Raw genomic sequence first — 10,258 nt, forward strand, 5'->3', positions numbered from 1 at the left:
TCTAACATAACAGAACTGATTTTATCAACATGGAAAGCTTCTCAGACAAAACCTCTCTAAACAAATAGTTTAGGTGTGACCTTATTTGACAAAAAAGTGAGGAAATGGATTAGGTAACTTTCCAAGGTTTCTAGCCATCTTCAAGAAAGCACTTTTCCAACGATGGCCCCCTTCTGACCTTGTTTCCTTACTGTGACTCCCTGACCTACTGGTTGGCCCCCTAGTCTCCTGCCAAGTCCCCCTTGGAATATTCTGGAGGCCCACCATGGACCATATGGACCCAATTGAGATACATTGATATAAATTGAAACACAACAAATAAAAAGAGGAAGATTTGCCATTTTTCTATAGTTTTAAAGATACATTACATATTTGTAACCTCATGCAAAATCTAACTTATGGGACTAGAGAGATAGCATGCCCTAGTTTGATCTCCAGCATCACATATGGTCTTCTGAATTCTGTCAGGAGTGATCTCTGCATAGAGACAGACGTAAATCCTGAGCACCACTGGTGGGCCCCAGGTCCTTCTCACACACACACACACACACACACACACACACACACACACACACAATTCAACTCAAAGAAGGGAGGAAGGAAGGAAGGAAGGAAGGAAGGAAGGAAGGAAGGAAGGAAGGAAGGAAGGAAGGAAGGAAGATTTCATTGTGGGTTCCAAAGCAGTACTCAGGGGTGGACCATGAAACCATACTCAGTGGTCTCTAGGGCTATAGCTGGTGCTATATCCCATGGTGTTGGGGACTGAACTCAGGCCAGGGCATGTATCTCTGACTCCTGAACTATCTCCCCACCACCTGTGGACTTTCAATTAAGAAATTTTAAATTCTTGTTAATTTTTGTAAAATACTGGTCACAGTCACTGTCACTGTCCTCCGTTGTTCATCGATTTGCTCAAGCAGGCCCAGTAATATTGTGAGACTTGTTACTATTTTTGGCATATTGAATACGTCACGAGTAGCTTGCCAAGCTTTGCCGTGTGGGCGACATAGTCTTGGTAGCTTGCCGGGCTCTCGGAGAGGGACGGAGGAATCGAATTCGGGTCAGCCATGTTGGCCGCATGCAAGAACGCCCTACCCACTATGTTATCGCTTTGGTTTCTTTTCAGATCATATAAAATACTGGTATATTTTGGAAATTCAGGTTGTAATATTTATAAATAAAATTATATCATGCCTATAATTAATGTCAATATGACATAAGGTGGGAAGAACTTCACAAGGGAAAAATGAAATGAGATTGTCTATGTTGGAGGCCAGAGAGAGAGTACGGCAGGTAGGGTGCTTGCCTTGCATGTGGCCGACCCAGGTTTGATCTCTGACACCACATATGATTCTCCAAGCTCTTCTAGTAGTAATTCTTGAGCAGAGAGTCAGGAATAAGCCCTGAGCAAAGACAGGTGTGGCCACACACACAAAGAAAGAAAGAAAGAAAGAAAGAAAGAAAGAAAGAAAGAAAGAAAGAAAGAAAAGATTGTTTTTAAAACTACTGAAGCTCAATAATGTATCCAGGAGAACTCATTATACTATTACCTCTGCTTTTGCAAATCTGAAACATTCCATAACAAAAACTTTTAAAGGAAATTTATATAACTAATATGATATTCTACATTTAGCACTAGTGGAATGAATCATGACCTAAGTGCAATTTCCAGTAACAATGATTTTGTCTCCCTCCAGAAAAAAAAAATTCAAATAAATGAAAGCAATATTTTATAAAAATAATAGCTCTATTTATATAATAAATTGGTTTGATTAGGAAATTAAAACATAAACCTTTGCAGTATTGTTTTTTTTTGCTCATATTTGAACTTTTCCCAATAAGCTGGTTTTTAAAAAAATGAACAGTGAATCAAGTAAATTATTTTTCTAACCCATAACTGAAATAAACTCAATTAATTGATAAACTCAGTCAATTTTGTACTGATTATCAGATAAAATTAGAACTTCTTAGTACCTCTTTTTCACTCATTTAAACTCATTAATTGGGTGCCCACAAATATTCAATTTTATCAAATAATATTGTACCACTTCTTAATAGTGTAAGAATGGCACAACAGTATACTTCTATTTTCCTCTGCCTGGCCTTTGCACTTTCATTTTCTTCACACATTTTATTTCTGCATGCATTATAAATTCCACAATATGTTGTTATTGTACTAGATTTCAAGAGTTCTCTTTTAAAAAATATTTTTGAGTAGTTTTGGAGGCTACACCCAAACAATGCTGGGTACTCACAGCTCTGTGCAGAGGGTCATCCTGAGAGTTGCTCTAGATTCAATGCCAGAAATCAAACTGGGTTTATTTGCATACAAGCAAGAAATTTAACCCCTATAGTATCTCTCTAGCCTTAAAAGATTTTTAAAATTAAAAAATGTGTTTCACATATATTTATCATTTCTAGTGTTCTTCATGTAGTTACATATTTGCATCTAGTATCATTTTCTTCTTCAACATTTCTTAAAATACTGTTTGTCAGTGGCAAATTCAGCTTCTGTGTTTCTGAAATTTATTGTCTTTATTTGTGAGAAATATTTTTACTTAGTACAGAAAAATAATTTGACAGTTATTTTTTCTCCTCCAGAACTAAAAATGCTGCTTCTCTGTGTTTAGGGTTATGTCATTTCCAACAAAAAGTCTGCATAACTCGAATAAAAAACCTCTATTATTATCACAATAAAATAAAATATCATCGATATTCTTTATGTCAACAAATAATACCTTTATTCTTCTAAACATAATATCTTCTTATCTTTACTGGACTTCCATATTTTTCTCATTGTTGCTTTTTAATATTTCATTGTTACCACTGTTTATTGTCATATGCCTTTTTCTTAATTCTTCTGCCAAAAATCTAGACACTTGGTTATCTAGAATTACTTTTGTTTTCAAGTATTCTTCAAATAAAAGGCTCATTTCTCCCTCTGATTCCTCTCCTTTGGAGATTTTATATACATATATTTTAGACTGTTTGAAGTTCTCCATAGTTCACTGAGATACTGTTGTCTTTTGGTGTGTGTGTGTGTGTGTGTGTGTGTGTGTGTGTGTGTGTGTGTTTGTATTTCACAAGGCTGTAACAAAATGAAGCTTAAAACAATCAAACAATTTTTATTTCTCAGTACAGGAGATCAGAAGTCCACAATGAAGGGTTTGACATGGTTGGCTCTCTGGATACACTGAGGGGAGAAACTATCCTATGTCTTTCCTTTAACTTCTGTCAGTTGCCAAAAATCCTTGGAATTTCTTGGATTATAGGTGTATCACTTCAGACTCTGGCTTCATATTCACATGGCCCTCTTTCACCTTTAGGGTTTTCCTCACTTGTTTCTTTATTATTATAGGTTACTATTTTTCACTATCCTGGCCCATTGACTAAATACTGTCTTTTCATTTAGTTTGTTGATGTTTGTTTGTTTCAACCAGTAGAGTTTATATAATATATGCTCTCCATCTGTTCCAGAACCTGAAATATCCCACTAACATTGAATAGTACATAATTTGTGCAAATACCCAATCCATGAAATCTAGTATTTCTCATTCTGAAAATTACATGTATGCCTCACATTGTATATATCATATATACAATTAAATCATTAAAGAAAAAGCCAGGGTTGCTTAATATAATAAGCAATGTTGGCAACTATAGACTTAAGTTACTCCTCTTTTGAAGAATTGAATATTTACATCATTGTTCAGGCATATCAGCTGTTGGAATGCACACCAATTACTGTTCAGAGAACAGATAGTCTCTGTAAAATCCAACATATATAACTTCTCAGGTTCTTTAAAAAGCAGTAAAAATTGAGTTCATATGGTTAAGTATATTTTATCTTTAAAATATTCCAGAATGACACGGTATTTGAATATTATCACATTAATTTCTTTAAGAAAGAAGGTATTTCAGCAAGATTGTATCTAAGAGAAAGGCCACTTAGAGTCTGCTCATTTTAGATAGTTGGTTAGTTAGTTTTTATCATACTGGGTGTCCATTTTATCAAATCCAAATAGTCGACTTTAATTATTTATAAGGAAGAAGTGGTATGTTTTAGCAGAATTTTTTTTCTTAGAAACTTTCTGCGTAGTTTATTCAATAAAAAAATAATACTATTAATACTAAATTTTAATGCTAAAAAATTCCCTGTAGTATATTCCAATCAAGGAGTAGAAAGAGAAAAGTTCTAGGTAAAAGAAAACCCTGAAAGGCTAATCCTTCAGCATTTAATTCTAGGTGATGTAACTAAGCACCAACATGAGAGGCCTCTTAATTCTACCCACACATTGCAAGCTTCCAATATATCTGTCCCTGCAAGCCCAGACATTCCTTTAGCCTGTAGTTGCTTCAAGTAGCAAAATTACTTGACTTGCCATGGCACGGTTTCTTGTACATGAGTGTACTGTGGGATAAAATTATTTGAATGGCCACAATTACATACTTTACTATATCCCACTCGGACACTGGTGAGAGTAAAGATAGTGGCAAAGTCTACTATTGTGTAAACCATAATTGAATAGACTGCTTCTGCACCATGTTAAAGGAAAAGCAGTAGTGAATTGGATGCCAAAAATGGAAATAATGACATTCTGAGTGACACTTATGTCACATATTATATTTATCCCTTAAGGAGATAAATTTTTTAACCAGAAATTATTTCTATTTTCAAAACCAAATATCTAAAGTTATGAAAATGCTTCTCTTCAACATTAAAATATTTTTATTTCAGAAATTTTTAATGATTCAGGGAAAACAGCGTCTGACTTTTTTTAGATGAGCTACAAAAAACATGCATTTCTTATTTTTCTTTCAAAGAAAGAAAATATTCTTTCCAGAGAAGAACACTTCTCACTTGTACATCTAGCTTTGATTCAGCCTTCAAGGTTTGGTTGCATCACAAACACTTTCTAGGGTCAGAGCACTAGTAGAGCGTATAGGGCACTTGGCTTGACTCGCATGCAGTCCACCAGTGTTCTATCCCTGGCAACCCACATGGTACTTCAAGCCCCTCTAAGAGTGATCCCTGAGTATAGCAGAGTCAGGAGTAAGTTTCTTTCTATGCATATCAGAATGTTTGGGTTTGTTTTCACTAAACATTGTCTACTACCCTTGATTTCTTTATATACTACAAATTAAGATCATCTGGTATTTGATGTTTTCCTTCTGACTTAATGCCAAGCACTACAGCTTCCAGTTCCAACTATGTTGAAGCAAAAGGAAATATTTCATCTTTTCTTTTAGCTGAGTGGCATTTCATTATGTATGTATATATATATATATATATTATTATTATTCTTAACCACTCTTACATTATTAGTCTCATATTGTTTCCAGATTTTGATTGTTGTAAATAGTGTTGCAATGAACATAGGTGTGCATATTTTTGAGTTAGTGTTTTGGGCGAGGAGGACTTTTTTGGTGACCTCCCCAGCAGAAACCAGGGACCTGGAGGTCACTTCCAATGACACTCAGCTAAGCAGTGTGGAGGTAGAAAGGAGCAGAACTGACATGTCAAATTGACAAGCCAATACCAGCACCAAAAGAGAGGTTTCTTTTAAATATAAGAAGTATGATACAATTCTCATAACAATCAAAAAACAGCTACATCTAGAAGAAGAAATTAAGAAATGTAGATAATCATCACCAGTGTATACCAGTCACATTAAAAGCAGATAGAAACAAATAATAATAACAACAACAACAACAACAAAAATAAAAATAACAAGATAAAAGTAAAACAACCAGAAAACTAAAAAATAAAATTTAGAGCATAAAACCTAATCACCAATAATCACCTAAATGTCAACTGTCAGAATTTGTCAATGAAAACAGAGTGATAAATTTAAACACACACACACACACACACACACACACACACACACACACACACTATTCTGGGCCGGAGATAAAGTTAAATAAACTGACCACATACTTTGCAGGCAGGAGGTCCAAGTTCAATTTCTAGTACCCGGTGGTCCCCTAAGCATCTCCAAATGTGACCCCAAGAATAGAGCTGAGAGCTGCCCTGAGCATCACTGGATGTGTCCCCCTAAACTTCTCCAAAGAACAGGATGCACATAACTATACATATAAGCTTCTCACATAAGGAATAAACTTAAGTTCAGAATGAAACAAAATTAAAGTAAGGTGTTCAAAGCCAGAAACAGCTTCTTATATCTGATAAAATAATTTCAACTAAAAAAAGAAAATAAGTGGGCTGGAGTGATAGCGCAGTGGGTAGGGCGTTTGCCTTGCATGCAGCCGACCCGGGTTTGATTCCCAGCATCCCATATGGTCCCTCGAGCACTGCCAGGGGTAATTCCTGAGTTCATGAGCCAGGAGTAACCCCTGTGCATTGCTGAGTGTGACCCAAAAAGCAAAAATAAATAAATAATTAATTTTTAAAAAATTTTAAAGGAAATAAGAGACAGATGTGGATGACATATTTTAATCAGCAAGAAGATACAATGATCATCAATATATGTGCACCCAACACAAAGGTACCCAGACAAACAAATGCAATTGCTGTTAAAGGGTTACATAGAAGATAACACAATTACAGAGGAAGTTAACACATCGCTTATAGCAATGGACAAATCTTCCAGACAAATAACTAATAAGGAAATAATGACATTAAATGAAGTAATATAAAAGATGGAGTTCATAGATATAAGCAGAAATTTCCATTTCCAAAGAAGTGAAAACACTTTCTTGTCAAGTATACATGGAACATTCTCAAGGACCTATCATATGCTGATACACAAAAGAATCTTAATAATTAATCAACACTGAAGTCATTTTAAGCATCTTTTTTAGACCACAACTGCACAAAACTAGAAATCAACACTAAAAAGAAAATAAGAAAAATCCCAATTGGAGACTAAACAACATGCTTCTGAATAACTCTTGGGTCAACAAAGAAATCAAAGGAAAAATAAAAATTTACCTGTATAACAATAAAAACAAAGAGACAAGTTATCAGACTCTGGGGAATGGTATAAGCAATTAAGAGGGAAATTTCTGTAAGTAGCATGCATCAATTTTTTTTTAAAGTCTCAAGTTGGAGCCATAGTGAAAACATAGTACACTGAGCATTTGCCTGTATGTGACAGACCCAGTTTTGATCTCTGATATCCCATATGGTACCCTAAGCACTGCCAGGAGTAATTTCTGAGTGCAGAGCCAGGAGTAGCCCTCGAGCATCACCTTGTGATGCTCAAAAACCAAAATCAAAACGAAACAAAACAAGAAAAGTTCTCAAATACACTAACTTTATAACTGAAATTATCAGAAAATGAAGAAAAATCAGAAGGAAGAAAATGAATAAAACTAAACGGTGATTACCTGCACTGCACACTACTACCCCAACCCTGTAGGAGATGATCCTGGTGGCCCTCAGTACCATTGTCGTGAACACTTCTGGGCTTTAACATTTCCAGGAATGGCTCCTATAAAAGAAAAATTAGAGTGGAAATAAATAAAAAAGAAATCAAAAAGAAAGAAAAGATCAACAAAACCAAGATCTGGTTCTTTAAAAGGATCAATAAAATTTATTCATAGCATTGTAGCAAATGTTAAGAGAAATTTTTATTTTAAATGAAAGAAATTTTTATTCTTTTAAATCACAGAAAAGAATATTAAACAAAGCAGCAGTCCATTAAGTACAAGGCTCTCTTGTATACAAGTCACACATATATTAAGACACAAGTCAATGGTAAGATTCACTTATGCTGGATAATTTTTAACCTATTAGGATGATCACATATATAATTTTATGTTTTAATACCTAAGTGAATGAGATGGTCAGACTTCTTCATCAAGATCATGAACAATCGGTTTGAGGCTCTTCGTGTTCCTAGAGCGAACAGACGCCATTGGGCTACACTAGCACGCTACAGGGACAAATGGAGATGTTACTGGCACCCGCTCAAGCAAATCGACAATTAATGGGAAGTCAAGTGATGAAGTGAATACCTAAATGAAGTAGTGCTAAGTAAAAAAGAGAAAAAATAATTATTTGTGATAAGAAAATTACACCAATTTATTAGTTTGTATAAGATTCTAAATAAAAACAATTATATTTAGTAAACAAATCCTACAGATTTCATTTATTAGGTAATAATATTGTTTTGTGACTGATACTTTGGTCAGATCAATTAAAGATGTATGGAAATTTTGGAAAGGAGCCACACCTAGCAGTTCTAAGGGTTACTCCTGGCTCTGTGTTTAGGGGCCACTCCTGAAAGTAATTGGCTGGACCACATGAGCTGCCAGGAATCAAACTGGGTTTGGCCACATGCAAGTCAAGTACCATACCCCTACCCAAACTATATCTTTAGCCCCACTAACTGAATTTTAATGTTTGACTACCAGTGGTCCCAAATTTGTATAGTACTGATTATTTCTCTCTTTGAATCAGTCAATCAATATTGAGATCAACTTTAATACTAGAAAGCTAAGAAGCAGTCATGGAACAGGTGGAAGAAGAAAAGGGAACTGACGACATTTTGACATCTCATAACTGGATACAAAAAGACAGAAAGACAGCGTGCTACCTCTTAGTTTGTTCTGCCTACTATAATAAAATAGCATGAACTGGTGACATCTACACAACTGTCACTGTCACTGTCACTGTCCTCCCGTTGTTCATCGATTTGCTCGAGCGGGCCCAGTAACGTCTCCATTGGAGACTTTGTTGTTACTGTGTCTGGCATATCGAATACTCTCGGTAGCTTGCCGGGCTCTCCGAGAGGGGCGGAGGAATCGAACTCGGGTCGGCCATGTTGGCTGCGTGCAAGGCAAATGCCCTACCGCTGTGCTATCGCTCCAAATTTTTCTCAGTTCTGAAAGCTGGGAAGTTCGAAATCAAGGGGCCAGAAGATCTGATATTTCTACTGAGGAGGGTACTTCCTTGTTCAAAGATGACTGTCTTCTCATTCATGTTTCTGTATACAGTTGAAAGTACAAGAGGGGTTTCTGGGGTCACTTTCTGAAGGATATTAATCCCTCCCTGGGATTCCACCATCATGACCATACTCCTCCCAAAGGCCCCACCTCCAAATACCCTCCCACTGAGGATTAGGTTTCAACAAATTTTACAGGGTAACATGCATTCCATTTACAACACCTCTACCAAAACAAAACAAAACACCCCCTTCATATTTTCAAAATCTGTGAGCAAGGCACTGTAATAAGCACATTAACTATTTAATCCTAAAGAGCCCTATAAAGTAAGGAAAGAGAGTAAAGTCCTTTGCTAAAGTAGAGTGACTCATATACATGGCCATAACACACCCCTACACAAAGACACACACACCCATACAGACACACTTGCTGTTACACCTTTATCGTCATGGTCTAGGCACTCCTCAAAAATCAATAGGGTAATTTAGAGTTTATTAAAGGAATTATTTTCAAGAGTATGGGTGGTTTTAGAGATGCTAATAATACTGTTCCTTTGGAGGCTAGCGAAAGTAGGAGCGCCCCCTACAGGAGAGGTCATCTGATCTGCAAGGCTTAACTGTGTAAATGCCCTCTCACCCTCAGACTTCCTATTGACACTTCCTGGTGACCAAATTCAGAGGGAGTTTAACATGCCGTTCAGTGATTCTCAGATCTTAGCAAGCATAAAATCATCTGGAGGACTGCCTATTTGAAATAGATTGCTGGGCCACCTCCAGGAATTCTGATTATGTATTTGGACTAGGCCTTAAAGATTTCATTTCTATTAAGACTCCAAGGATGCTGATGATGTGGGTCTGCAGGTCAAACTTGGAAAACCACTGACTTCATAGAAAGAACTCAATCTATCTGGGGGCCAGAGCAATAGAACAGTGGGTAAGCCATTTGCTTCCATGCTGCCAGCCTGGGTTTGATTCCCTGCACTCAGTGTGGTATCCTGCACACACCAAGAGTGATCCCTGAGCTCAGAGCCAGGAGTAATCCCTGAGCACCACTGGGTATGGAAAAACTAAGAAAAACCCAAAAGTCCCTATATGAACAGAAAGAAGGATAGAGAAGGGTACAAAGGTGCAACAGGAAGATATCCTGCAAGTGGAAGTTGGTGTAAAGACAAAAGACTTGATTTTTGAGAAGACAGCTGCTTCCTACTGGTAGTTCTGTGCTCTTTTTCTATTCAGTAAATGCTGAAAGCTTTGTTTTGCTGCCTTTGTACAAGATAGGCTTCAAGTATTTTCAACATACCTCCTAAATAGTCCTTTCAAGTCCCCAAATTTCAGACAAGGTCTAG

This window comes from Sorex fumeus, unplaced genomic scaffold, assembly GCF_029834395.1.
Source record: "Sorex fumeus unplaced genomic scaffold, SorFum_2.1 ptg000128l, whole genome shotgun sequence".
Lineage (NCBI taxonomy): Eukaryota > Metazoa > Chordata > Mammalia > Eulipotyphla > Soricidae > Sorex > Sorex fumeus.